This window comes from Lepisosteus oculatus, chromosome 7 (genome assembly GCF_040954835.1).
Source record: "Lepisosteus oculatus isolate fLepOcu1 chromosome 7, fLepOcu1.hap2, whole genome shotgun sequence".
In the NCBI taxonomy this organism is placed as follows: Eukaryota; Metazoa; Chordata; class Actinopteri; order Semionotiformes; family Lepisosteidae; genus Lepisosteus; species Lepisosteus oculatus.
Genome location: NC_090702.1, coordinates 48,245,107 through 48,270,605, shown reverse-complemented (window position 1 = coordinate 48,270,605; position 25,499 = coordinate 48,245,107). Strand labels below are relative to the sequence as shown.

General features: G+C 50.5%; 1 protein-coding gene across 1 annotated transcript in view; it reads left to right on the top strand.

Moving 5' to 3' along the window:
* The first annotated feature begins 20,576 nt into the window (after positions 1 to 20,576).
* kmt2e (lysine (K)-specific methyltransferase 2E) overlaps positions 20,577 to 25,499 on the top strand; it is a 45,815-nt gene continuing 40,892 nt past the window's right edge. The window contains 1 exon segment of the mRNA XM_069192616.1: positions 20,577 to 20,923. The gene's annotated coding sequence lies outside the window, so the exon portion shown is untranslated.

Genomic DNA, 25,499 nt, shown 5'->3' with positions numbered 1-25,499 from the left:
TTTGACAGAGGCAAGAACATACAGTGAGAAACAGAAACAATGAGACTACCAGAGAGACAGGGGGACCCAACAAGAGAGAGAGGCAGTGACAGGGACATCGCAAGAAATATTCAGGTATCAGACATTCTTCCCCCGCATAACAATTCTAATCCCAGAATTCCCACTCCTGCCAGAATCAGAACAGCTGTCAATCCTGCTGGGAGAGGGGGAGGAAACTCAGCAGACCTACAGTCTGAAGGCCAGTAAGTGAGTCACTCCGTGTTAATGTTGTAAATGTTTTTCTAATTGTTGAAATCTCCTCACCTGTACACACACCAATATTAATTCAATTTATGTTTCTGGCAGTTTTTGTAGCCCATAGTTCAGTTCTGTTTCTAGTGACTGTAAATTGCTGTTCTTCACCTGAGTAAAGTCATTTCCCAATGGTCACAGCTGCACCATGACCTTCTAAAATCAGTATTCTATTGTTTCATTAACACCTCAGTCTGTACTTTGCCCATGATGATGCTGTTGTCAACAGATTTCAGTCCCAGATTGGCGGTACTGACCGCCTCCGGTCTAGTAATGTGTCTGTCCACTCCTGGTGCTGCACAGCCCCAGCTCATGAGGGTTCATGGATCTGCGGCTAAAGATGATGAAACTCCTTATGCCAGTAATTAGATTAAGTAAGTAATTGAGAGTTGGGTTAGGAATCCAACTAACCTCTCCTTTGAAAACCAGAATGCCCTTTGGTTTCTCAGGGTCTTATACAAATGTTCCCAAAAAATATGTTAGAATAGAGCCCCAGATGTTCTGATTGATGTCTGATGATGAACTGTTTCCTACAACAGCAGGTTTTTACATGCATGGCATAAACACAGCTTAAATGCCCAAGTGATAAAGGTGTAACTGACTGACTGTGTTTGTCTTGCTTATCTGGTGCCTCTGCTGCTTTGGCCTCCTGTCCATAGGGGGCACCTGTTCCCACTGTCCCAGCTCAGTCTGGTCCCGCAGACCCACAGGCCAATCCCCTGCCCCTCTTGCCCCACCGTAGCCAACGCCAGGTCAACAGGGATGGAGGCACTGAACCCAGATCCCCCCTCCGTGGCGGGAAATCCCTGTTCCTGGACTGCTGCAGTTCCTCGACTCTGGGTTAGAACAGGAGGGCTTCAGTGAAGTTCACAACCAGGCTTATAAACCTAATCAAGAGCTTATGACAAAGGAAAACTGCAATTGGGATCAGAGGAACAATGCACACCCTGAATCACCCGTTCCTGGACTTTGGATAGATCACTTCAGAGTTCTCACTTGTGCAGTTCTGCCACCTGCGAGGCCATTCACGAGGCTGACCACACCCTGATGTGACACATGCGCTCAGATCGCCCGTTTAACTGGTCGGGACGAGTGGCGTCCTTGCTTCAATGCCTTCGGAGGGTGATGCCTCGGGGGGGCGTGGCTCTGCAGGTACAGGGCAGGCTGGGCTGCCCTCCTGCCTTCCCATGAAATAACAGTGCACTGGCTCAGGATCTCGCTGTGAGCCATCCCACAATTCAGCATCCAGTATCCAGTCTGTTCACCGTGAAGAGTCAGGCGTCATGCCCAAGAATAACCTGTACCCAGACAGCGAACACCCCTGGTTCCCCTCCCAGTGAGGCACACATGGGGCGACTTGTATTTGTTCCCCAAGCCAGTGTAGCGGGTGACCAGACTCAGGCAGTACAGGAACCTGACTTGTAAGGTGCGATGTGAGACCTAAACTGTCTGTCCTGATGACTACTCCCCCTGCACATGCCGCTGTAAATATGCCATCAAAGCCCAAGCGTTTAAACCAAACAAAAGGTGGGGATGGGGGGGGGGTGTAGCAAAATTCTGCTACTTAATAAAAGACTTACGCTGTATAGGACACCTGCCTACATTCTGTGTGTGTCACAGTTTTTTAATTCCCCAGGCAAACGGAGAGTGCGACGATGAAAACGCTCCCCACACCCAATAGCTCGGCACTCGCTGGCCTCCTGAGGCCTACAGGTGAAGACTGGCATGGAAACGTTGGGGTGTCACATCCAAACATCTACATGATTTAGTCTTAAATCTGAAGGAGGTAGTTCTTCTTCTCAAGGAAGATTAGACTGTGATGGGGACTAGAGAGAAAGTCTTAATTAACCCCAAGGGGCAATGTGTTTTACAGCAGCAGACAATATTTAAAAAAAAACACAAAAAATCAATACACATCTAAATACACAAATGAATCATTTGTTAAGCACTTTTATAGCCACAGCTGCAGGACACATGATAACTTAAACCTGTTTGTTGTGGAATTTCCCCTTCAGCAGCTGTGCAGCACAGTCTTTCTGCCATGAGGGAGGTACCACAAGGTGGCAGCAGTGTGGTGTTGAGGAGGTAACTGGTGAGACCTCGTGGAATTCAACATGGGCATGGAGCAGCCTGGTCTTCGGAAAGGTGCTGTCGCCCTTGTGTGGTCAAATCTGGGACCATCAACCTGCCAGTGGAGACGGCACACTTGTCGAAGTCTTTTCTGTCATTCTGCTCAAGGATTATCGCTTCACAGCCCTTAAAACTGTTTCTCAGAACCAGTATACCACAAACAGCCTAGCTTAATCATTCAATCAAATCTAAATCTGCGCGGTGAAATAGATTTTTTTGGTTTTCAGTTTTTAATTAAACTTGAAATAAATATATATCTACCTTGAATTTTTCACCAACTGTTTCACCAGCCAGAAGAATTTTTACAAATCTAAACCAGGAGTCCCAGGTTTTCAGTCCAGCTGAGCTCTTAATGACCTGAATCAGATCAGTGCTAGCTTGACTGGACCATCTCCACAGACACAGCAGCCCTCCAGAACCATGACAGTCCTGTTCCTGGTCTGGTCAATGTGTCTACAGCACTACCAGCACCTACATTACCCTAAAGCTCAGCAGGTGTGGGTCTGGTCAGTACCTGGATGGGAGACTCTTGGGAAAGCTGAGGTTGCTGCTGGAAGGGCTGTTAGTGGGCCAGTAGGGGGTACTCACTCTGCAGTCTGTGTGGGTCCTAATGCCCCAGTATAGTAACAGGGACACTTAACTGTAAAAAGGCAGTTTTTACAGTGGATGAGATGTAAAACTGTGGTCATTAAAAGTCCCACAGTGTTTTTCAAAGAGAATAGGGGTGTCACCACAGCATCCTGGCCAGGTCCCAATGCCCTTTGCCAATCATGGCCACCTAATAAGCCCCATCTCTGAACTGAATCCATCCATCTGCTCTCCTCCCCACTCAGAGCTGGTGTGTGGTGAGGGTACTGGTGCACTATGGCTGCTGTCGCATCATCCAGGTGGGGCTGCACACTGGTGCTGGTGGAGGAGAGTCCCCATTACCTGCAAAGAGCTTTGAGTGGAGTGTTCAGAAGAGCGCTATGTAAGTGGAAAGGATGTATTATTACTATTATTACAGCAGGGCTGTCCTGTTCCTGGATGGGGAGCTGTGTCTGCTGGTTTTCCAGGTGTCTGCACATTGAGCTGCAGCACACTGACAAGCTGGGAAAAGCTGGTGAATTGGTAAAAATGAAAAATACGACTTCCCTGCAGAATCACCAGCCCTCCAGGACAAGGATTGGACATCTCAGAGCTGTAGTTAAAATGTAAAAATGAAAAGATACCGTCTTTTGTCTTAATCCATTGTTTTTATTCTGATCAAAAACAGGCAACACAGAACAACTTAGGCTCAGATTTCAACTGCAACAGACCAGGTGATGAACAAAACATAAATATCTCAAATTTTGTGATAGAATAAATAAAACATATTTTAAAAAACATGAAACAATCCTTGCAAATCTATAGCCATATAGTATCTTTGACCAAAATTGTGTCAAAGCAGTGTCAGACTGTGCAGAGCGGGTCAGATCTCAGGCCTGGAAGGCAGAAGCACAGACAGGAACCTGAGCTGTAAAGTGTTCTAATAATAACAAAATCCCCAAACATCAGCGATGAAGAGAGCTGGGAGGAGATATCGGCTTTCCTTACAGCTGTAAGCCCTGGAGAGCCCTGGTCCAGATACTACAGTGGTCTTCACAGCCCTGGTCCAGATACTACAGGGGTCTTCACAGCCCTGGGTCTGGAGAGCCCTGGTCCAGACAGCACAGGAGTCTTCACAGCCCTGGTCCAGATACCACAGGAGTCTTCACAGCCCTGGTCCTGAGAGCCCTGGTCCAGATACCACAGGGGTCTTCACAGCCCTGGTCCTGGAGAGCCCTGGTCCAGACAGTACAGGAGTCTTCACAGCCCTGGTCCAGATACCACAGGAGTCTTCACAGCCCTGGTTCTGGAGAGCCCTGGTCCAGACAGTACAGGAGTGTTCACAGCCCTGGTCCAGATACCACAGGAGTCTTCACAGCCCTGGTTCTGGAGAGCCCTGGTCCAGACAGTACAGGAGTGTTCACAGCCCTGGTCCAGATACCACAGGGGTATTCACAGCCCTGGTCCTGAGAGCCCTGGTCCAGATACCACAGGGGTCTTCACAGCCCTGGTCCTGGAGAGCCCTGGTCCAGACAGTACAGGAGTCTTCACAGCCCTGGTCCAGATACCACAGGAATCTTCACAGCCCTGGTTCTGGAGAGCCCTGGTCCAGACAGTACAGGAGTGTTCACAGCCCTGCTCCAGATACCACAGGGGTCTTCACAGCCCTAGTCCTGAAAGCCCTGGTCCAGATACCACAGGAGTCTTCACAGCCCTGGTCCTGGAGAGCCACGGTCCAGTTAGTAAATGGGTCTCTGGACAAAGCCACCTAGCCTGCCTCAACGACACCATCTCACGCCAACAGCAAGGAAAGCCCAGACGTCAAGGAACAGCAGTTCCATCACAACCGTACAAACCGTCCTTAATCTGTTCATCTATTATCACAAAATCTTTCAAACTGGTGAAATCCAGACCATCTAGAGACATTCCATGTGAACAACACGCAAACTCCACCCAGCAGGTACCGCCCTCAGAGCCCCTCAGCTACAGAAGGAGAGGTGGCATCTGTTACACTACATAAATATCAACTTAGCTTATTCAGGGCGGCATGTAGGCACAGAATGAAAGATACAGATTTGCATTTTTCATTTTAACACGCTGTAGTTTCGAGGAAAAGGAATTGTAACGTTAAAAGCAATCAAGCAGGTGCGCTAAACCAGTGTGATCGCGAGGGGGCGGTGTGAGCCAAGCGGTCGCTGTGGAGCGCTCCTGCTGTCCGCCATGTTGCTGAGGTAAGATAGTCCGGTACAGAAACCATTTTTATTTGCTTAGCAGAGGACCGTTATCCGTTACACAGGTTGTGAAAAACAAGCAGGATAAGTGCAGTAATAATAGCAAGTACCACTTTGTTAGAGCTATTTTATTTAAACGATTAAATTAGTTTGCTTTCATTATTATTCGTTCACGATTTTTTCCAGTTTAACCTCTTTGTACAGGGAACTTACCAATACTTCAATAAAATGTTCCAGCACAAAACAAAGATACTAATTTTACCAAAAAAACACGCATACTGAACATCATAACCATTACTTTTATTGTTCGAGAATTATCCACTAGTTACAGTGTACAGTACATTGATAACTCATAATATACTCAACACATAACTCGTTACCTTAAAATCATTTTGAGCGTTGTGAAAGGAACACAAAACCAAACTTCACGTTAACTTTTCAAAACTAACTCCAGGCCAAAAAGAACGTTTCTTTTTATTATTCGCTGTTAACGTAGCAGGCGAGTTTAAGAAGGTCGCACAGGAGTTTAGGCGCTGCGCTGCCGATCCAAGACCGACTGGGAACAAGTATCGCGATGCTCCGAAAAAGAGCGAGCGGACCGGAAGACACGAGAGGCGACAACAGGAAGTGGCGTCTGCGTGCGGCGGGGAGGGGCGCGTGTCCTCCTTCCTCGTCCACGGGCATTGCGCGAGACGGTAGTGGCAGCGGTCCCTGCAGGCGGCGCTGGTGAGTGGTAGAGCTTATTTCCTGTGCAGTGCGTGAGCAGCTGCGTTTTGTACGTGTCCAATCCCAAACGCGTGTCTACGTGCGCGGAAATTGAGCCTAGAAGTGCCTTTCTTTAGAGATGCTCGTAGTTTAAACGACTATTTTTATCCAACCACCAGTCCGTCTCTCTGGCTTTGAAGAGACGGGAAAGACTTCCGAGGTAATAGCCCCTAGCATGAAGCTTTGTCCATATACAAAGTCCTCCCCGCGACGGGAGGGAAACGCTCTTCAAGGTGGAGACAGGGCTGTAAAACCCCAGGGTGCCGTGAAGGAGCTCGCCTTGGGCCAGCGCCAGTTCAACCCGCCCAAACGCGACCATAAAAGCATAAGAAGCACCCTTTAGTGAAATATATCGTCCAGCTCAATAAAGCCCTCAGTAATTTGCCCCATCACCCCACCTGTTTATTGTTTCCAGGTAGGAGCTGCATACCTCAGATTAATTTAGTGTAGGGGACTTCCTTACCCACCTACTTGTTTTTCCATGTGGGGTTAATTAGAGCCGGATTTCTATATCAAGGGCAGTGAGCAAGAAAAAAAATTGGTACTACAGATGTATTCGCTGACCTAAATACCATTACACAGAGAAAAATTGAATTCATGCTTTTCACAGCTCCGGAACATTAACTGAATTGTTGCCTGTCATTACTGGAAAAGACATTTATCCCCAGTAAGGGTCACCCACAGCATGTCCAGGAAGCATAGAGCACAAGGTGAGGGTACAGAGGGGATTCTCACACAGAAGCAGATTACAGACTGAACAAAATCAAAGCTTGCAAACGAGAGCACCCGGGTGACTTGGTCTCTGGTAGCCAACTGATCCACGAACCACCAGTCCATGTGCTTCAGCCACACTGCTGCGTAGCTTCTGCCAGACCCTCATAACCCTTTAAGACGGTACATCCAGTTTTCAATAAAATTTCCTATAAAAGCTCAGGGGTGTCACTGCTGCTTCTGAAGGCCATAGAGCCAACTCTGTCACCAGCCTCTGGCCCAGTCCACTGAGAGAGGCAGCAGGGAAGCACTCAAGCAACCCAGTTCAGGCACCTCTGGTGAGGTCACAGGAGACCCCCCTGTCCTGTCCCCTTCACTCACCTGTCACAGGGGTGTGTACCCAGTCTTTTCCACATGCCTGTTTTTTTTTTTAAATGCAGATTCAGCAACCCTAGCTGTGGACAGTCACAGACCTGGAGATCTCCAAAGCTTTAAGAGTTCAATGAGTCAGCAGCCTAATTAGTTATTGGTGACCTAACTGACGGATGAACAATGGACAAGGAACTGACAGTGGGGTTCATTAAAAAGTATAATAAAGCCCCTGAAGCCACATAGGACACCAGATATTGGATAGAACCAACATCAATATTAATAAAGACAGGGGTCATGCGATTGGCTCCTGCTGTTCGCCTACATATTGCAACAGCTTGCTACCACCCCACCCTCTCCCCTGGGAAGGCACTATTCTGTGAATGGTTTTAGAGAGCAAAGAATGCAGTTCCTAGAAACTGCACCAGAGGGCGACTCAACACCATTTTACCAGCGCAGCACTCTTCACAAAGCACTGTTGCTGGCGTGGGGTTGTGAAGAGTATACTAATGTTTTCTTTAGTGTTTTAACGGACAATACATCTCTTAAATGTTAAAGTGTGTGCCGTTTTATGCATTACTCTAAAACGCTACTTGCCTTTTGTGGCTTAGGGAGATTTTGTGCGACTTTTCAGTGAAGCTTAGGTAGGAGAGCCTGTGAATAATCAGATTAAGAGTTCCTGGCCGACCTTGATGCCTTTAAAAGACTCCGCGTCTGCCAAAGTAAAACTGAAAAATACAACTTGGAGCATAAAGGTTAGAGATGAGAAGAGGAAGCCATTCAGCCCATCTAGACCACTGGGTGGTTGATAGTTAATTGATCCAAGGATCACATCCATCCTGAACACCAAAACCTGTAACCCAGATCTCCCCAAAATGCTCTTATTACCTGCACTTTGCAGTCCCTTAAAATTCTGTTCTCATTTGACGAGTCAGATCCAAGTTCACGATTCCCCACACATCCTCCAGGGCAACCAGGGTTTTCACAGGCCTCTGGAAAGCACCCCCCTCCCTGCAGAGTGTGCAGGCAGCTCTTGGAACTCCTGTGGTAACGGAGCAAGCTCATCACTCAGTACTGACGCACCTCTTGCCCTGAACTGGCTGCTGACAGCAGGGCAGGTCATACACTTACATATAGGTCAGACACTTCCAGAGGGAGAAATCGCCGTCAGTTCTCAGAAATGGTTAAAACAAAGCCTTTTTTTTTTTAGTATGGCCGATCCAGACTTGACACTGCAAGCGTGAAGTGAAACCTCCTGTATTAGGGCACTAAAGGCTTGAAGACCAAGCATGTGTGCCGAGCAAGAGCTGTGGAGGAGGGCAATCCTGGCTGCAGGGTCCAAACCCAGACTCACTGGGGGTGGCAGTGACCCTGCCCCAGTGCCAGGCGGATCAGATAAATATTAATGCATGCTCATACCACTCGAAATTTGAAAGTCTGGAAATGAGACTGTAATCATTCCACCTCTGTCTTGGGGAAATGCGTTATTCATAGAATTAGCCATCATGCCTTTTCTGTCACTCTGAAAGGCATCTTGCTGAAAGCGTTAGTGAGAACTCCCTCCCTAAGACACGGGGTGTTCTAACCCCAGCAGGTACAGGAGACGGCCGTGTGTGGTGTAACTATGCAGTCTCTTAAGGCAATAATGAGGTATTAAACCCAAAGCCACCAAGTCACTACACATCCTTCCCCTGTTAAAAACCAAAGATGAATTATACTTCCCTTACAGAAGAACTAGAGCCAAAGGAAATAAGACAATTGGAATCAAGTGTTGGGTAGCACAGGACTGCTAGGTTAGGACAAGAGCTCCAGGAAGCGAGGTTTAGTACACCTGTTATGTTTATTTCCCACTCTGCAAAGCAGATGAAGAATGTCCAAGCCTGGTACTGTACGGATGGCGTGATCACAAGTTTTAAATCCAATTCAGATCGTTAGGGGCTTAAATGAACCCATTTGACAGATTCTCCCAAAGTTTTAGGTATCGATGCATTAATGAGTTTTTGGCCAAGTGACCACTTCAGCGGTCTACACGAACCTGGGTAAACAGAAGGAAAACATTTATTTTCCAGATTGAGACAAAAGCCATTAGCTTTATGTTTTATTACAGTTTTCCTCAGAAGATGACCATTACTACATAACTACAGAACACACCCAAGCAGTTATCCGACTAAAGAGACTGCAGAAACTCCCAGAAATCACTCAGGGCCTAGTGCCAACACCACACAACCGATTACAATACAGAGTTTTCAGGCCAGAAGCATTTCTAAAATATGAACTCAACCTTGGTCTCCCTCATTCGTGGCCACCACAAACCCCATGGGAAGGTCACGCATTCGTCTACCAGTTCTTACCAGCAGGAGCCAACAGATCCTCAGGAACATGGTGCAAAAATCAGAGGTCAAGCTCGGCTTTTATTCAAGCTTAGCCCTACGATTAGGAAACATGGCATGCCTTGTACTCTGGTCGGCTCAATCTCATAGGAGACGAGCCCCCCCACTCACCACGCAGATGTGAGCTTGTATGAAGAGAGAAGTGATACCCCTTACACCCCACTGGATTACTAACTCTACCTATACAGTCAGAAGCCCACATTCTAGTCATCCTCCCTTTTACAATCCTGCCCTTTTGGTCACTCCTCTTCATTCCTACTGCACTCCTTAAATCTTTCCCTACCCCTTTCAAGCAGGGGAATCCAAGATGCTCGTCAAGCACAAGTAAATGTACAGCTTTTAAGGTGCTTAAAGGATACAAGCCCAATCAAACACTGGATATAGAGAGCAGGTCACAAACCACAAGGAAAGAGGCCAGAGAAGTTATCTGGGATGACCTACATGTGCCCTTGTTTCAAGTTCACTCGCCCCAAAGTGATAGTGGGGGGCAAGGAAATGAATTGGCATGACTCACTCCTAGTCTCAACCAACCATAAACCATGTGGCTTATTCAACAAAAAGTAATCATTTTTCCAACTGGATGCAACAAGACTTAGATGTCTACTACAGTCTAAAAAAAAATGTTCTTAAATCAGGCCCAGAGCCATTTATACTTAAAATCCATAATGAATAATAACCAATTCGTCCAGCCTACAGCAGAGTAAAATTTTAAAACAGACCAATGTGCATCAAGAAAGTTAAGCCAGCAAACTGCAAGCCAAGGGACTTCTCTGCATTAGAAAAATGGCCTCAGCTCCACTATTTGACATCTCAGTCTCCCAGATGAAATGTATGAAGGCCCAGTTTGAAGTCAGCCACAGCCCCTTCCAGGCTGGATCCCCTGGGAAGCCAAGTACCAGATCTCACCATCGCCTACTGCACAGGAGTAGAATGAAAGAATGCAGTGAAGCCATTCTGACGGCTCTCAGTGCTCCAGTACCGAGCCCCGTTTCCTTAAGAGAAGGACTCGGACGACGAAACTCCCTAATCAGTTCCACATGCACATGACAGTGCAGAGCCACTGGTCAATGGGGTTGGTCAGCTGCCTAGGGGAGAGACTACACAACCCCATCTTCCCATCTGTGCCATGACACCCAGTCAGCGCTTCAGCTGCACCTTCGACCCACAAGGCTATTTTATCCTACTGTCAAAGGCCACTTAATGAAGAGTCAGATAGAACAGGACGGGCTAGCCAAGGACTTGTCACCATCCCGAACAAGTTAAGACCAAGGCCAGTGTGACCCAACTCCAATCCCGAGCTCTCTCAAGCCCGCCAAGTCATAATGAGCAGTACAGCCATGACGAGTGTTCTCAAGGCATGGGAACGGATGAGTCCCAAGCCATTACCCCAAAGTAAACAATCCCTCTTCCCTGGTGTTCTCCTGCTTCCAGGTCACAGACATGGAGGAGTCCTGCATGGCTACCGGCATCTGACCAGCTTCAACAGGCCACAGGGCTGCCCTTGACCATGGGAACCTTTGTCTAGAGTGAAGAAAGCTGGCAAATACAGGACCTGAATGAACATAATCTGAATATCCTGCTTGACGATTGCCACAACTACAGTAAGACACCCCTGATGTCCATTACAGCAAAATACTTCGGTCCCCCAACCTTCATACACATCCTTTGACAAGCTCCCAGAATGCCCTTCTTCCCCTACAGAAAAGAGCTCAAGACCCAGGACTGCACAAGGAGGTACAGGAAAAGAAACCAGCAGGCAGCGATTCTACCCTGACCTTGGACTTCAGTCTTTATGACAAAGCAGAAAGGTGGCAGCAGGCCAAAGGTCACCCCGACCACTCATCTACAGGCCTGGGAGTCATGCAAAATCCAGGCGGCTTTACTCAACGCACAAGAAACTGCAGCCAGTGATTCAGCTACACGAGTCTAAGGTCAATTCACTTCCTACTGCCCAGAGAAACTCCCAGCTGTGCTGTCAGGCAGCCCTGTGGCGTGCCATCGTTCAGCAAAGAGGGAGAATTCGCCGAGCATTCACTGTGCAGGTCAGAGATTTCAGCAATACCACTGTATAAAATAGTCATTCTACAACACCTCTGTTCAGCTCCAGATAAAGCTAAAGCTAGTCACACTGAAATAAGCATGTTGTACTTTGAAAGGTCTGTGGCACAGCACTAAGGTAACGAAAAAGCTGCAATATCTCGAATAGTCAGCCACAGAGGATAAGTCACTGCGGACAACATGGCTGACGGAAGGCCAGCTGCGCCGAAACCCGCGGCCCTCCTCCCAGACGTGGCTAATGCGCAGCGATTAGGGATAGAAATTACCCTACGGGGGGAGGATAGACAATGCCACACACACATTTACACAAGCTAATCGTCTTTTCTAGCGTACAAGTATGCTGTCGCGTTCAGAAGTCTGAGAATTCAACCTTTTTTAACGGTTAAATAGCTGCCCCGCCTGAAAAACGACTCCTGCTCACCACGGTACGAGACGTGCCCTTTCGCGTCGTGGAGGGCTCGTTAAGGAAGACCGAGTCGATGTAGTCGGTATTAAAGCTACCGTGCGGATTCCGTGATCGCATGTTCTCGGTTCTATAAAAAGGTATGTTTTTTTTTATTAATCGGTGTTTAAAATGCTCCTGCGGAAGACCGTTAGTCTCCAACCTTAAACGATTGAGCTTTCGGCGGGGGGGGGTAGGAAAAAGCGCATTAAAAAAAATCATTTAAAACAGGACACACGCACACACCTCCCCCCACCACCCCCCTTCGTGAACTTGAGAAGGGGGGGAGGGGGGGAATGGTGTGACGGCGGAAATACAATGCCTCGCCGAGCCTAAAAGGGCTTTTTGTCTCTACTGCCTCTGAAACACCAAAACAGGAAATCGCCCCCCCCCCCTCCACTTAATTCGCTTGGCTTCCTGCCGTGCTAGACCTGCAGGTCGCGGGGACGCGCAGAGCCCCCTCCCACGCTGCGCGCTCCCGGCAAGTCCCACTGGCTGCCAGCGGCGCCATCTTGTACAACAGGTTCCACGTCTCCTTCAAAAGAAAACGGGAGCGACCCTGCTCCACAGCGTCTGGTTCTAAATCCCCAATTCACCCGCTGCCCTCGATAACTTATTCCATCCACGCGTAACCCGAGTTCTCCTCTTGATAAGGGAGACCCGCGCCCAGGTCTCGTTAGCCTCACACAATACCTCCCTTCCCCTCTAATGGCGCCGGTCAGATCTCCGCTCGTGCCGCTCACCCCTCGCAGCTCAAAGCCCGCCCACCTCTCGCAGCCTGGTGATGTCATCTGAAGCCAACCAGGCTCCTCGTCAGAGCGCAGGGCGAACACTATTGGACAGCGCCGCCATCACTCACACGGCCAACGAGAAAGCGGGGCGTGGAGGTGGGGGGGGTACTAGCAGACACATTCGCCATTTCGCGAAAAGACGGAGGACGCACAGTTTTAATTCAAAACTTTATCAAGGTCTCGAATCAAACCGGTCACAAGGCACCCAGACAGGTAACAAAACCCTAGACCACGCCTCCCTAAGAAACGGTCAAAAACTAAAATCCAACGTCCCCCCCCCCACCCAACATGTATAACTAACTTCTGGAAAAAAAAAAAATCAAAACGTTACTCTCTCCATCACCTCTTGAAGCCTAAAAACACAGCACGCTCCGTTATTTCGTGTGAGGTGAATGTCGGCTGAAATTAAAATAAAAAAAAACCGCAACTCTCGGCTTTTCCGTCCGCAGCAGCTCATTTCTCCATCGACGAGGAAAGCGAGCAGCCTCTGGTTTTATAGGGGGCAGGGCGCATGCGCAGGGGGCCCTGTGGTGGGGCCGGGGGAGGGTGGGGAGCGGGGGGATGGGCGGCCCGTGCTGCTGCTGCTGCTGCTGCTGTTTATTCACGACAACAGCCCGAGAGCGAGGGCTGGAGCTCGCGATCAGGGCATCCGCAATGCTTTCACCAGACAGCACCGCATGTTGATGGCGGCGCTCATGTCTGTAGTCCTAGGCCAACGGGCGTCCAAGCGCTGGGTGTTGCACAAATGTCAGTAACGAATCAAGAATGGCAGAGCTGAATCACGCATTTGTAGGCCCCCGAGGTTTCATCCTGTTGCATGCCAGATAAGAGTTGAGATAAGATCACTTTATTGGCTATATACAATTGCTTTTATTGGGAATTTGTCTTTTCTTTGCATACCGCAGCCATTTATACAGCGCCCCTTAAGGGCTTTGCTCAGGGGCCCAACGGAGTAGGATTCCTGTGCCGGCCGGCCGCAGCCACAGATCTTTAGCCACAGAGCTACCCACCACCCCTGAGCTTCCACACCCATGCAAGGTTATGGAAAAGACAATGAACTGAAAGAGAGGAACATCTGTAAAGGACATAAGATTCAAAGCCAGAGGGTTGAGTTAGAAAAAGTACAGGTGCCGGACTTCCCTGAGCAAGCACAGCACATCACCTGGCACAAACATAACACACGTCATACTGCGATCTTCAGAAGGATTTCGTTAAAGTTCCTCTTAAAAGATTCATTCTCGATGACGTTGGCCCCGATTTATGCAGCTGGGGGCTTAACGAGGGCAATTCGTGTAGAGCACCTTGCGGAAGGGAGCAGCAGCTGTGCTCCTCGCTGGAGTTGCACCCGCAACCCTCCAGGTACAAGTCCAGAGCCCTGAAGGCGACTTCGCACTGCGGCGCCGGTGCTGCTCTGAGGCTCTAATACCTGCGGGGGCGTGGGAGGGCTGTGCGGCCCTTTGAGAGGAGTCTGCAGTGGCCTCCCCAGCCCGGCAGTCGATGCACCTCCGAGGACAGCGGGGTGACGCGAGTCAGGAGGAGGTCAGGGGAACGGAACCAGAGACCAGGGGGAACGCCAGCAGTGTCTCCTCGCTCCCGCCTCCGAGCTACAAAACCACAGGAAGTGAGCCAGTGCCCCGGGCCTCTCCGACGCTCGGCACAGCTTCTCGCTGGGCCGGGCAGCGACTGTGAATCAGTGCAGGGACGCTCGCTGTCTCCCGCCGCGACACGGCAACGGCCCAAGGCGGCCTTTCACAATCACAGCGTCCCTTCTTTTCATGACCGCGCTGGCTCCGCGGCTCCTGGCACGCAGGGCAGACAGGGGCTGGAAGCCGAGTCGGTGGATCCGTGATGGGTCAGCGTTGATCCGATTTATTTGTTTAGAAATTCTGTGTGTGACTTCCTTATTTGCCCACTACGTTCTGTCCGAGGCCGAGGGCTTGTTCTAGTGTGAGGGCAGGGGTGAGAAAACTGTGCGATGCACTAGTGTGATATCTGACCATGATTTATGGGGCCACTGGCCTAGTAACTAATACCTGCCACCCGTACCCCTCTGTGGCTCCTTCAGAGCTCAGGGCTCTCAGTCCTGGAGCAGCGCAGGCCTGTCGCTCGAAGGGCGGCGCTGGGACAGCCCCATGAGTCACGCGACAAACGGTCTCTTTCGGTTCAAAGATCCTGCGTCTTGTTTAGTAAGATCCACGCTGACTGGAGACCAGGCAGAGAGGCGGGGTGTCCCGGCGGGAACACGGATGCATGCCTTTGGCACGTGTCCACCCCCCACCCCCGATGGGGTCTAGCGGGATTCCCGCTGTGGGCTGTCAGTAAAGGTCTCTATTGTGACGCTGTGACACATTCAGGATCCCAACCATCCCGGCCACAGACTGTTCTCCCCCCTGCACTCTGGCCAGCAGTACCACACTGTTAAAGCACGGACCACTGGACTCGAGCAGCTTCTACCCTACTGCACTGTGCATCCTTAGCAGCTAACTGCAAGGCCTCAGACTCAGGTGCACTTGGCACCCTGCACTTTCTACATGGTCTACCATGTTTCTTCTTTCACTACTACATATTTATTGTTCTCCGCAGTATATTAACTGTTCCTGTTGTTATCATTTATTATCTTTATAATGTACTGTCTAAATTGTGTGGTGTTGTCTGCTGTACTGTGTGTGTCCCGAGAGATCAGCATGAATAGGAATTCCAATGTGCATGGACACGTGGCAATAACTTCCTCTCCTCTACTACTCAAGCAAACTGATTCTTCGCTGGCTTCGTCCCACAGATCAAACTGGCCTGAAAAACCTCAGATCCTGCGATGGCCTGCCAGCCCTGCTTCTCCCTCTCTAGGACACAGGAACAGGAAAAGTAACAGAGGAGGAGGAGGTTGTCAGCATGATCCAAAGATATCATGCAAGAAATTTCCTGAAAGAGCTCCTCCAACAGCATGGCTGGGCGGCTTGTTCCACGCTCCCACCACCTTTTGGGTAAAGAGGTGTCTCCTGTTCTCAGTTCTAAACGCACTTCCATGTAGATTCCACACGTGTCCTCTGCTTCATGTTCCACTGTTCACTCTGCAGACACTGTCAGAGACTGAAAGGATTTTGACCAGTGGCATCAGGTCTCCTCTGATCAGGACCACATCAAGGAAGGACTCGGGACGAAGGCTGATATGATTATAATCTACAGGTATCTGCTTAGCCGGTGTCCTTATACAAGACTGGCTTACAAAAAACAATGCCCATCCCGTACATGACAGAAATCCAATATAGTGGAGAAAGCAAGCAGAAATTCAAGTGGCCTTAAAGCAATGAGAGAGGCACGCACTAGAAGTGCAAAGCCTGGGCTGAGCAGACCAGCATCAAGACAATTCCCATCGAGCATGAAAGAGCACGTGGGTGAGGATCCATTGATCAGAGAAAGAAATTGACGCCACAGAGCAGGGGGCAGCAGGAGCTGGTGTGTTATGTTATACCACAGGCAACAGGAAGCTGGGAACTCCCATTGGATGTTCAAATCCCCTTGGCTCTTTAAACGGAGCAGGGCTCCCCATGGTAAAAATAGAATGTCTTCTGGATTACGTGGGTCCATGTGGTTTTTGGGGCGTTTTTGCATTTCTTTTCGATGACGTCCGAACATAAGCGCTGCAATATACCGACGTGCCGGTATATTGTCAGCGTGGTGGGAGCAATCACCTGACCCCGTGACTGAGTGATCAGAACTCAGTCACATGCTCGTAAATCCCTCAGTGGTACCCTGAGAGCTGCCCCCCTACAGACAAGGGTACAGCCGTGATGTCACCTTGTGCCACCTCCCGGTCTCAGCTAGACCTCAGGAGCTCAGCCAGGCGGGGCCAGCTCGGCTCTGGGGTGCGAGGCCTCTCTAGGGAAACCCAGGTGGGTGATGTGAACAGTGTTGGTCAACCAGTAGGTGGCGATCTTCCCACTGGAAGAATCCCCAAAGCTGTTGTGCCCCAGTACGGTGCTGTCCTCTGAATAAGGGTCTTGCTGATTGGTCATCAAAGAGCCCCGGTCACTGCTCATAACAATGTCTCATGCCGAACGTCCCCCTTCGATGGCTAAATTCCACTGGGGGCTTGTGAAACGTAGCCTGTCTAAGGCTCACCCCTAGCCCAGCTTGTAACACTCCGAATTGACAAAGTTGCCTCTTTGCCACCTGACCTGCAGAATGACCCACACCTCACCCAGGAACTCTGGGCAAGCAAAGCACTATCCAAACGCCTGTCCCCACTCGCCTAAGTCGCGCCCAATAGATCACTTAATCACAGCAATGCCTGGAAAGAAAAAAACCTCAAAGCTCCCTGCAGGTGTCATATCCTTATAAGAAGTTTTGAAAGACTTTTCCTGATCAGTGTTGGTCTGGCGGTAGCCTCACATTCCGAATCCGCAGATCCCAATAGTCATCCAGGGATTTAGGCGCGTTTTAACTGTAACGTTTACTCCCCACGCCTCCCATAAACCTGACTCTCGGATGATTTATTGTTGTTGTTGTTGTTCTTGTTGTCTCCAACTTCGCATTTCGATCCCCAGCCTGCCGCGGTTCTCGGAGGAAAGGTGCAAGCAGTCGAAACGGCCTGTTTACACTGCGTGAGACACCGGTGCGCTATGAGCTGCAGGTTCATTGATACCGGCACCTGGAACAGAAGTCGGACCGGTCCAATTTTCGAGCTTGGAGGGCAGATCAATACGACACGACACGACACTGGAACTGGGGGGGTTTATAGGGAGATCCGAACTCTTACCCGGTTCGGTTCCCGCACGGCTGGACCCTGCCTCTGGCTGCTCCTACAGGCTTGCTCGTTGAAAGGGCGCAAACTGTGTGAAGCTGTTTTTCTGGGGGTGGGGGTTAATTAAAACACAAACAGATGAAATCGGGTTTCTTTTATCGTTTCACTGGGGCTTTTGTTTCGGATCCCGACCTGGGTCCGACAAAGGTGGGGGGCCTCGCGTCCTCGTCCGCGGCGGGGGGTGTTTCTGTGTCGGCTGGCGGACGCGCGCTGTAGGAGTGAAGAGTTCACATACTGTATGCTGTACTCTTTTGTTGTGCAGCGGCTGTGCTTTCTTTATTTTAGACCTGGATCCCTCACCGAACCTTGTGTTTTGTCCGAAAACGCATCCGGGCTAAATTCAATAAAACAGTCTCATTACGGCTTCTGGTTTGCCGAGACGGCGAAATACGGACATCCCGTATTTCATTCGAGAGGACGAGACGTTGGCAGAATTCAATAACACCCGAAAAGGGCTCCACAGCCGAAACCTTGTTTCCTTTCTGCTTTTTTCAGCAGGGATTAAAGATTTTACTTGATCCTTTTTCAGAATTTAATAATAGGCGTGAAGAGGTGACAGCGCCCCCCGAACAAGGCAGAGGGTCATTAATTGTGTTGCGGTGGAAATTCTCCATTTTCTACGTTGGGGATCGGGGTGGGAGGAACCGTGTACATGGGCACGTTTGAAAACAAAGGTGTTGTTTCCGTTTTCTACCTCCGCGACGTACGGACGAGCCTTTTCTGACCTGCCGGGCGCACGCCCGTGTGAGCCTCGCTGGCGTTTGCAGGCTGTATTACAATATTCCCTTCACACACGCACACACCAAATACAAAAAGCGGGAGGCGTATAGAAATCAAAATATGAAATTGCGAGGATCGGTCTGGGCTGACTTGGTTCTGGTTGCGCGTAGGAGAGCTCTCGGAGCAGACCCGAGCCGTGAGGAGTCCGCGGTCTGAGACGAAGAGATTTTTTTTTTTATTTATGTCCCGATTGAAATAACGGTGGATATGCATGGAGCGCGCGTTTAACCTTTTAAATCGAAGAAATCACCCTTCTCTTTCAAGGAGACACAGCCCGTGACTTCAGACTGGCCTGCCTTTCACCTCCTTCTGTCGCACACAGCCCTGTGGCTCGGCGCACCTCCGTGCCGGAGAGATCAGTGCGGCGGCCTCCCGCTGGGGCTGCCATGGCAACCCCCTGCGCGAGGAGATGTTTGGGAAGCGCGCGGAGGCCGAGCTGGAGGAATTTCCTTCCGGCTCGCTCCCGTCTCTGCACCCCGCCTGGCAACCTCCGCTCGTCCAGGTCTGCTCTCCTGCCTGTGCCCCCCAAGCCCGTCCACACCCCGTGGGTGACGAGGCCCGCCTTTGCAGGCCAAGGTGAAACTGAAAGGGAATACATGTAAATAGCAGATACATGCATCTGTTTCGATGAACATCTCACAAGGTGACGAAGCTGAGCTCTTCAGCAGGTGTTTTGCTTGAGTCTCCAGTTGCAGAACGTCTCATACGTTTACGTACTATGGGTGATCGGGCCTTCTGTTGCTGCGCCCCAGAGCTCTGGAATTCTCTCCCCAAGGATATCCGAGCATCACCTTTCCTGAGCGCTTTCAAGTCAAGACTCAAAACCTTCCTTTTTTAGAAGAGCCTTTATTGAACTGGTTCTCTGTGCCCCAGTGCTTTGCTGCTGTGTCCCACACCCCCATCTACGGTCTCCTCTCACTGCGCTAAGATTTAGAGATAAGATAAGATTGAATGTCCCCCCCAGGGAAATGTTTTATGGACACCCAGCACTCCTGTACATTCAAAGAGAACGCAAACAAAACACAAAGAAGAAAAAGGAAGACATTGCCACGTTATTCTATGACAAAAAAAAATAGAATACGAAAAACACAGCATTTCTTGGCTACTGTTATTATTATTTTCTTGGGTTTTGATCCCACGGGACGCTGTCATCAAGCTTCGCTCAGCAGCTCCTCCTGCGTCAGGCCGATCGCAGAGCCTTCAGTGGAAGACGAGAGAAACCTGTCCATGGGGAAAGGACAGACAGCCGCACCCCCCCGCCGGTGACCCACAGCCCCCTCCGCCTGGGATCGAAATGGACCGGGTAGGTCGCGGCGGAGGAAACCAGCAGAGGAAGAGGAATTGAGCCAAGTCAAGTGCGCGACTTTGATTCCACACAGGCGGGAGTCTGATTTGCTCACATTGTGAGCGTTCCAGCTGTCCCTGCCCCTGCACTGAGTAGGACTGTCTGTCACAGCGAAAGGGCTGAATGCTCACTGCAGCTGATAATCCTCCGTCTTTAAAAATAGAATGAATGCACACACCATCTGCATTTCCTAGCCCCTATAACAGTTTGGAGCAGATCTGAAAGTGCCGCGATGGCAAGCTCAGACAGCAACATGGAAACTTTGCAGGGGGTGAATATTTTTGCAAGTTGTTGTGAGGCTCAGTCACCGAAGCACAGATCATGATGACGATGGAGGCACGATTTTGGAAAGGATACAGTCCTCGTCACCCGCGCCGTAAGACAGGTTGTACCACGAATGCCGAGCTGAAAAACAGTTAGCCGTTCCCAATAGGCCAGGGGCAAAAAAAGAATTGTGAATTATTGTAAAAATAATGACATGAATTAAGACAAAAGAAGGGTTTTGGGACTTTCATGCTACATAAGAAAATCACTTGCACGATCAAGGAGAGGTGGTATAAAGATCCGTCTCATAAAGGTTTTGACTTGGTAATTCGAAGCGTAGAAGACTTTAGGCCCAAGCGCTGCCATCACGGCACGTTCTCGACTGCCCCACACAAAGATGGCGGAAAAAAAAAAAAGGAGCTCGGAATGATGTCATTTTTGGGCAACGTCGTAGGAAGCGGGTGGGGGAGGTGAGGAAAGGACCATGACTCGCGAGCGCGCTCCGGCTCCTCTCGTGCACTCGCTCTCACGCAGGCTCGTCGGCGCCCCTGCGGACGTGGGCCCGTCAACCCCGCAGGGTGTAGGGGCGGGGCCCGGGTCGAGAGGGGGGGCTCGTCGGGGGGGGGGGGGAGGCGGAGCCACGGGCGTCCTGCCTGAGCCGCCATTTTTACAAAGGGAAAAGAGACAGGAGATAGGGGATCTGGTTACGAATAGGCACCGCGGAAAGAGCGGAGGAGCAGAGGAATTATACGGTTCTGTATAGGAAAAACCTCCCAATCGTGAAAGTGGGGTGACGACAAAGACCAGAGGTCGGAGCAGGGGAGGTTTTATGGAGGGTAATGTAATTATTACCCCTTTTTCGCCTTTGTTGTAGTGAGATCCGCAGTGGAGACTGTAGTATTGTTTTGGTTGTGTGGAGGTACGGGCGACGGGGTCTAACCCGGGTCCCCTGTTCCTTTATTCACCGTACCTACAGTGGACCTTTAAGGTGAGTTGCACGCTTTTTGTACGGGGGAGGCAAAGGAGGATAATTGCAACTTTTTTCCGCGCTGTGCCACGTAGTTTTCATTTAAAACGGGGGCTCATCGAATTACAGGAGCACAGTTTGCCTGGGCACTGGAGCGACTTGTCCTGTCTGGATGCTTCAGGGATTTTAAATCCCGTGTTTCAGAGCGCCGGGTTTTTAAAAGCGGCTGGTCAGGGGCGAAAGTTTTTCGCTCCGGGTGGTTTCGTGCGAGGGGGTCACCCTGGGTGCCCGGGGCCCGAGTGCGGGTGATGATGGGGGTGTTTGGCGATGTCTGGGGATGATAGAGATGCAGCTGTTTTCTGGGCTTGCTTAACATGGCGGGTTGTGCCGGATGGTCTTTAAAACAAAAAAAGGGGAGAAAGATCACGCTAAGCAAACGGTGGCTAGCCGGTTGTCAGCCCTTTGTTGTGCTATAAATACTGGGTACTTTTTAAATATGCACAGCCTACCCGCTTTCTTTTAAGCGGCCCGTTGGTGTTTGACGTACTAAAAGTGGGGATAGTAAAGACGCTACATTGCCACCGTGCCTGCTGTCGGCGAGTGAAGTTTCAGATGTTCAGCCGAAGGAAAACCTCACACGCATAACGCGTTCGCCTGCGCTTGTACCCCTTTCAATCACGGCGTTAAAAAACCGCGCGTACCGGCGGCTCCAGCGGCTGCTCCTGCTCATTTTTCCGGTTTTCTTCTTGAAAAGAGAGGCGTTTCGGAGGTGTGAGCCCAACTTGAGCAAGACGGGGAACACAAGAGCGCTTTTGTTTATATAGCCACGGAGCTTAACTAGGGGGTCTGTCTCCAGCGCCCGTCCCTCCTTCTGAGGGGGGAAAAAGGAGAGATCGTGTTCCCTCCCCCCCTGTAAAGATCTTCTTTTATCCAAATCCAGTTGAGGCTTTTTTTAAAATACCCCCCCCCCTCCCTCCCTGTTTATTTCTCCGAAAATCCATATTAAAAAAAAATTAAAAAGACGACGTGGGAGAGGAGAGGAGCTCGCCGCGCCGAGGAGGGATCGGTGGGGGAGTCGCGGAACTGCAGACGAGGGAGTCCCCGCCGGACCTGCGATCGCAAAAATGCATTTCAGACCTTAATTTAGATTCAGAGTGTACGGGGCTGTACTGCTGCAAACGTGGGGGAGGGGAGCGGAGAGCGACGGCGGTTACTGTACATGTCGGGGAAACACGGGAGCTGCTGTCACGGCTGCCCGGCGGGTCCCCTCTCTCTCTCGGCGTGAGGGGAGTCCGGCTGAGACACGGAGAGAGGGGAGATAGTGAAGCCTTTCCGGGCTTTCTCTCTCTCTCTCTCCCTCCCCCCCCCTCAACCCGGTTGTATTTTTCAAAGTTTTTACTTCAGACGGGTATTTTTTTCCCCCCTCCTCCCCGCGGCGAGTTCTGATTTTTTTTTTAAACCTGCGTTTCGACGATCCGTGGTTTCGTAAGCTCGGGAAACGAGCACCGTCATCCTCCCGCCGTTTGTTTTCGTTTGTTATTGTCGTTTTATTTTGGATTATTCGTCGTGTTAGGAGAGTACGTGATGACTCGGGTGTATTTTTTTTTTATCCAAACATGGTGAAGTCGCTGTGGGTTTTTTTTTTTTGTCGTCTGCAGTTCCGGAGCTACAAATTGTCCGTGAAGTTCGCCTTTTTGTTTTCGTGCGGAAAACCGTATGACCGTTGTCAGTTAAGCAAAGGTGCTTAAAGTCGTTAGAGGAACGAGAAGCCCCCCTCACTAGCAGACGAAGGGTCTTTTTTTCGGAGCATCTTTCCGCCCCAGTGTCGGCTGTCTCCGGGCGATACCGTGCGATAGCTTGTCCTCTGGAAAGTGCTATAAAAATGGCGGACCGGGTTGATGTTGTGGTAATTTAATCTGTTAGTCCCCTCCACACCCCTGCCGGGGCGGCCGAGCTCACTGCAGCGCCCAGACAGGCCAGCGTACAAACACACCGACGCAGACAACTACACAACACGAAAGAGCTAGAAATAAAAAGAGTCATTCATGGGCTGTTTTTATCTGCGCTTGTGTCGAGATCGTCGTTTCCGTCTGTCACGTCAGCGCGCCGGGGGTACAGGCGGAGAGCCGAGCCGTCGGGTTCACACGGCGTTTGGCCGCACCGTAGTCGCTTTTCATTTTCTTCAAATGAAGGGGACGGACGAAGAAACGTGTCGGAAGCGAAGCGAGGGGTGTACCACCGCCCCCGATTCGAAAATGTAGACTTTCATAGGAATATACGCAGATGTCAAATCCAAGAGATCGCCTTTAGAAGGAAGATGTCATTTAAAGGCAAACGGTTGTTGTTGTACGGTGTTAGATCCCAATAACCTTGCCTGCCGGTAGGATTGCTGCATACACAGCCCGTTTCTGGATGGGTGTAGATGAGGAATACCTTTGTGGGTTTTTGTCTTGTCTACACGTGTAGGCGTCCTCCTGTTTTAAGAAGAAAACCCAATTCATTGTCCGGGCTTCACCGGCGAGAGAAGCGTCTCTGTGTTTGGCGTTGTTGTCGGTCCGGGTGTATTTCAGTGAGCTGAATCTGGCTCTGGTATTGGCGGTTTGTCATACAGCGGGGTTACATAAAAGGATAAATATGCAGCACATCGTGAAAAGAACAATGGGGGATTTATTGCAAATCCTTCCCCCCTCTCTCCTCCTCCTGCCCCAAACCCCTATCCAGATCTGAGCACAGCCCTGTCCCTCTCAGCCTCTCAATCCCCCTCCTTTCCAGGGCTGCACAGTGGATTTAAAAAGACAGCGAGATTCAAGGTGAAGGGGGAGATGCTTTAATCTTAAAAAAAAAAATCTGCATCCCCAGAAAACTGCCATATCTCATCCCAAGGCATACAAGACCTCACCCTTTCCTCACTTGCTACCCAAGAGTAACAGGATCTTGGAGAGTAAGTAGAAGATGAGAATTCGGCCTCCTTTCTTTTTACCTTCAACACACCTGATGCCCCCCTCCTCCGTTTCCACTCCGCACCTCGGACACATCCCCTCTGCATGAGGGCTCCTCTTGTCTCTAAAGGACTGGGGTGGGACCGCGCAATCGGTGATCATCAGGTCTCCAGGCAGAGAAAAAAAAAACGCTCCCAGCAAGTCTTGTGAGCAGGGTTAACCCAGTCTGCTTGACAAGATGGAGCATTTCACAAGCTGGAGGAAATGAAGCTGCTGTACGCTTTGAAACTAGCCAGCACTGTGAAGCGCGGGGTTGTCCTGACATTTGTATTGTACTGTAATGCATGTTCTGCACACCGCTAAAAATCTGTAATGCCTCTCCTGTTTTGCACAAAGGCTTTGGCTGCTGCCCTGGTTACATGTCATGCCAATAAGCTCATGTGGATTGAATTGAACATTGAGCCAGGGAGGTGTGTCCCGAAGGCCAGACTGTCTCTCGTGAGGGAAAGACAAACAACTACAGGAACTGGAAGCATGCAGGGTGTCGCAGGGTGGGGGCGGTGGCGGCTGTCAGAGAGGCGAAGGCGCGCGGGTCTCGGGGTCCCTGCGAGCTCTGCTTTACGCGTGGCTGTTCCGACCGTCGGGGGGTTTGTTAGGGCTTGGACTTTCTGTTCATTGATCGGCACCACGTGGCACCGCCTAACCTGCCAAAGGGGGGGGGGGGGGGGTGTTCTAATTCGTTGTTACCCGAATGTGTGGGCTGTGTTTGTTGATCTGGCTCAGTTTTTCGATAATCGTGGTATTTCTGAGTAGGGGAGTTGAAACTGGGGGAAGTCAGGGTCATGGGGAAAAGTGCTGCATTGTCCTGCTCCCCCAATGAGGGACCCCTCACGCCCTCTGGAATGGGGGTCCCTTAAGATCTGATTAGGGAGGGGGAATTTGAAGGCTGTCCTGGGGACAATCCTCTCCCGAGCAGCACCGGAAGATGAGCTGATCTGGCTGTATTGAGAAGGTTGCTTTTAGGAGGGGTGTGTGTGTGTGTGTGGGGGAATCATTTGCATTGTTTTCGGGTGATTTTTTTTTTTTTTGTTCCCAAATCAATGAGCTCTTGAGGCTAACCTGGTCCTGCTAGGCTGTGCGACCCCGTCTCTCTGCAAGGCAGCCCGGGAGCAGCTGGCGAATAGGACAGCACAAAAGCCCCCTCCGTCCTTCGGGGGATAAGGGGGTCGCTGAGCTGTCTGAGCCCACCTGTGTGAGGCAAGCGCGGCTCTCGGAGGGCACGCTGGGGGGAGCACTCCAGGGACCGGCCTCTTTCGAAGTGTCCTCAGACCCTCCGCGCGTGCACACACCCCGCACACACACACAGCTCATAGACAGACTCGTGCAGGAATCCAGTATAAAAGTGCCAGGCGGGATTCATTTTTGAAAAAAGTTGGGTGGCTTTCCCTAAACAAATCTTAAGTGTTCAGCCAGTGTATGGCAGATGTCACATGATCGCGTTGCACGCCTATTCCCTCCTCCTCTCCATCGTCTTTCTGCACCTGCCCTGTACCCAGTGCTGAGCAGGGGCCTCCACGCGGCCTCTCGGCCGCTCGGATCCACAGCGGCGCGAGGCAGCTCCGCGCAGGGAGAAGAGCAGGCTGTGACGCTAACTTTGG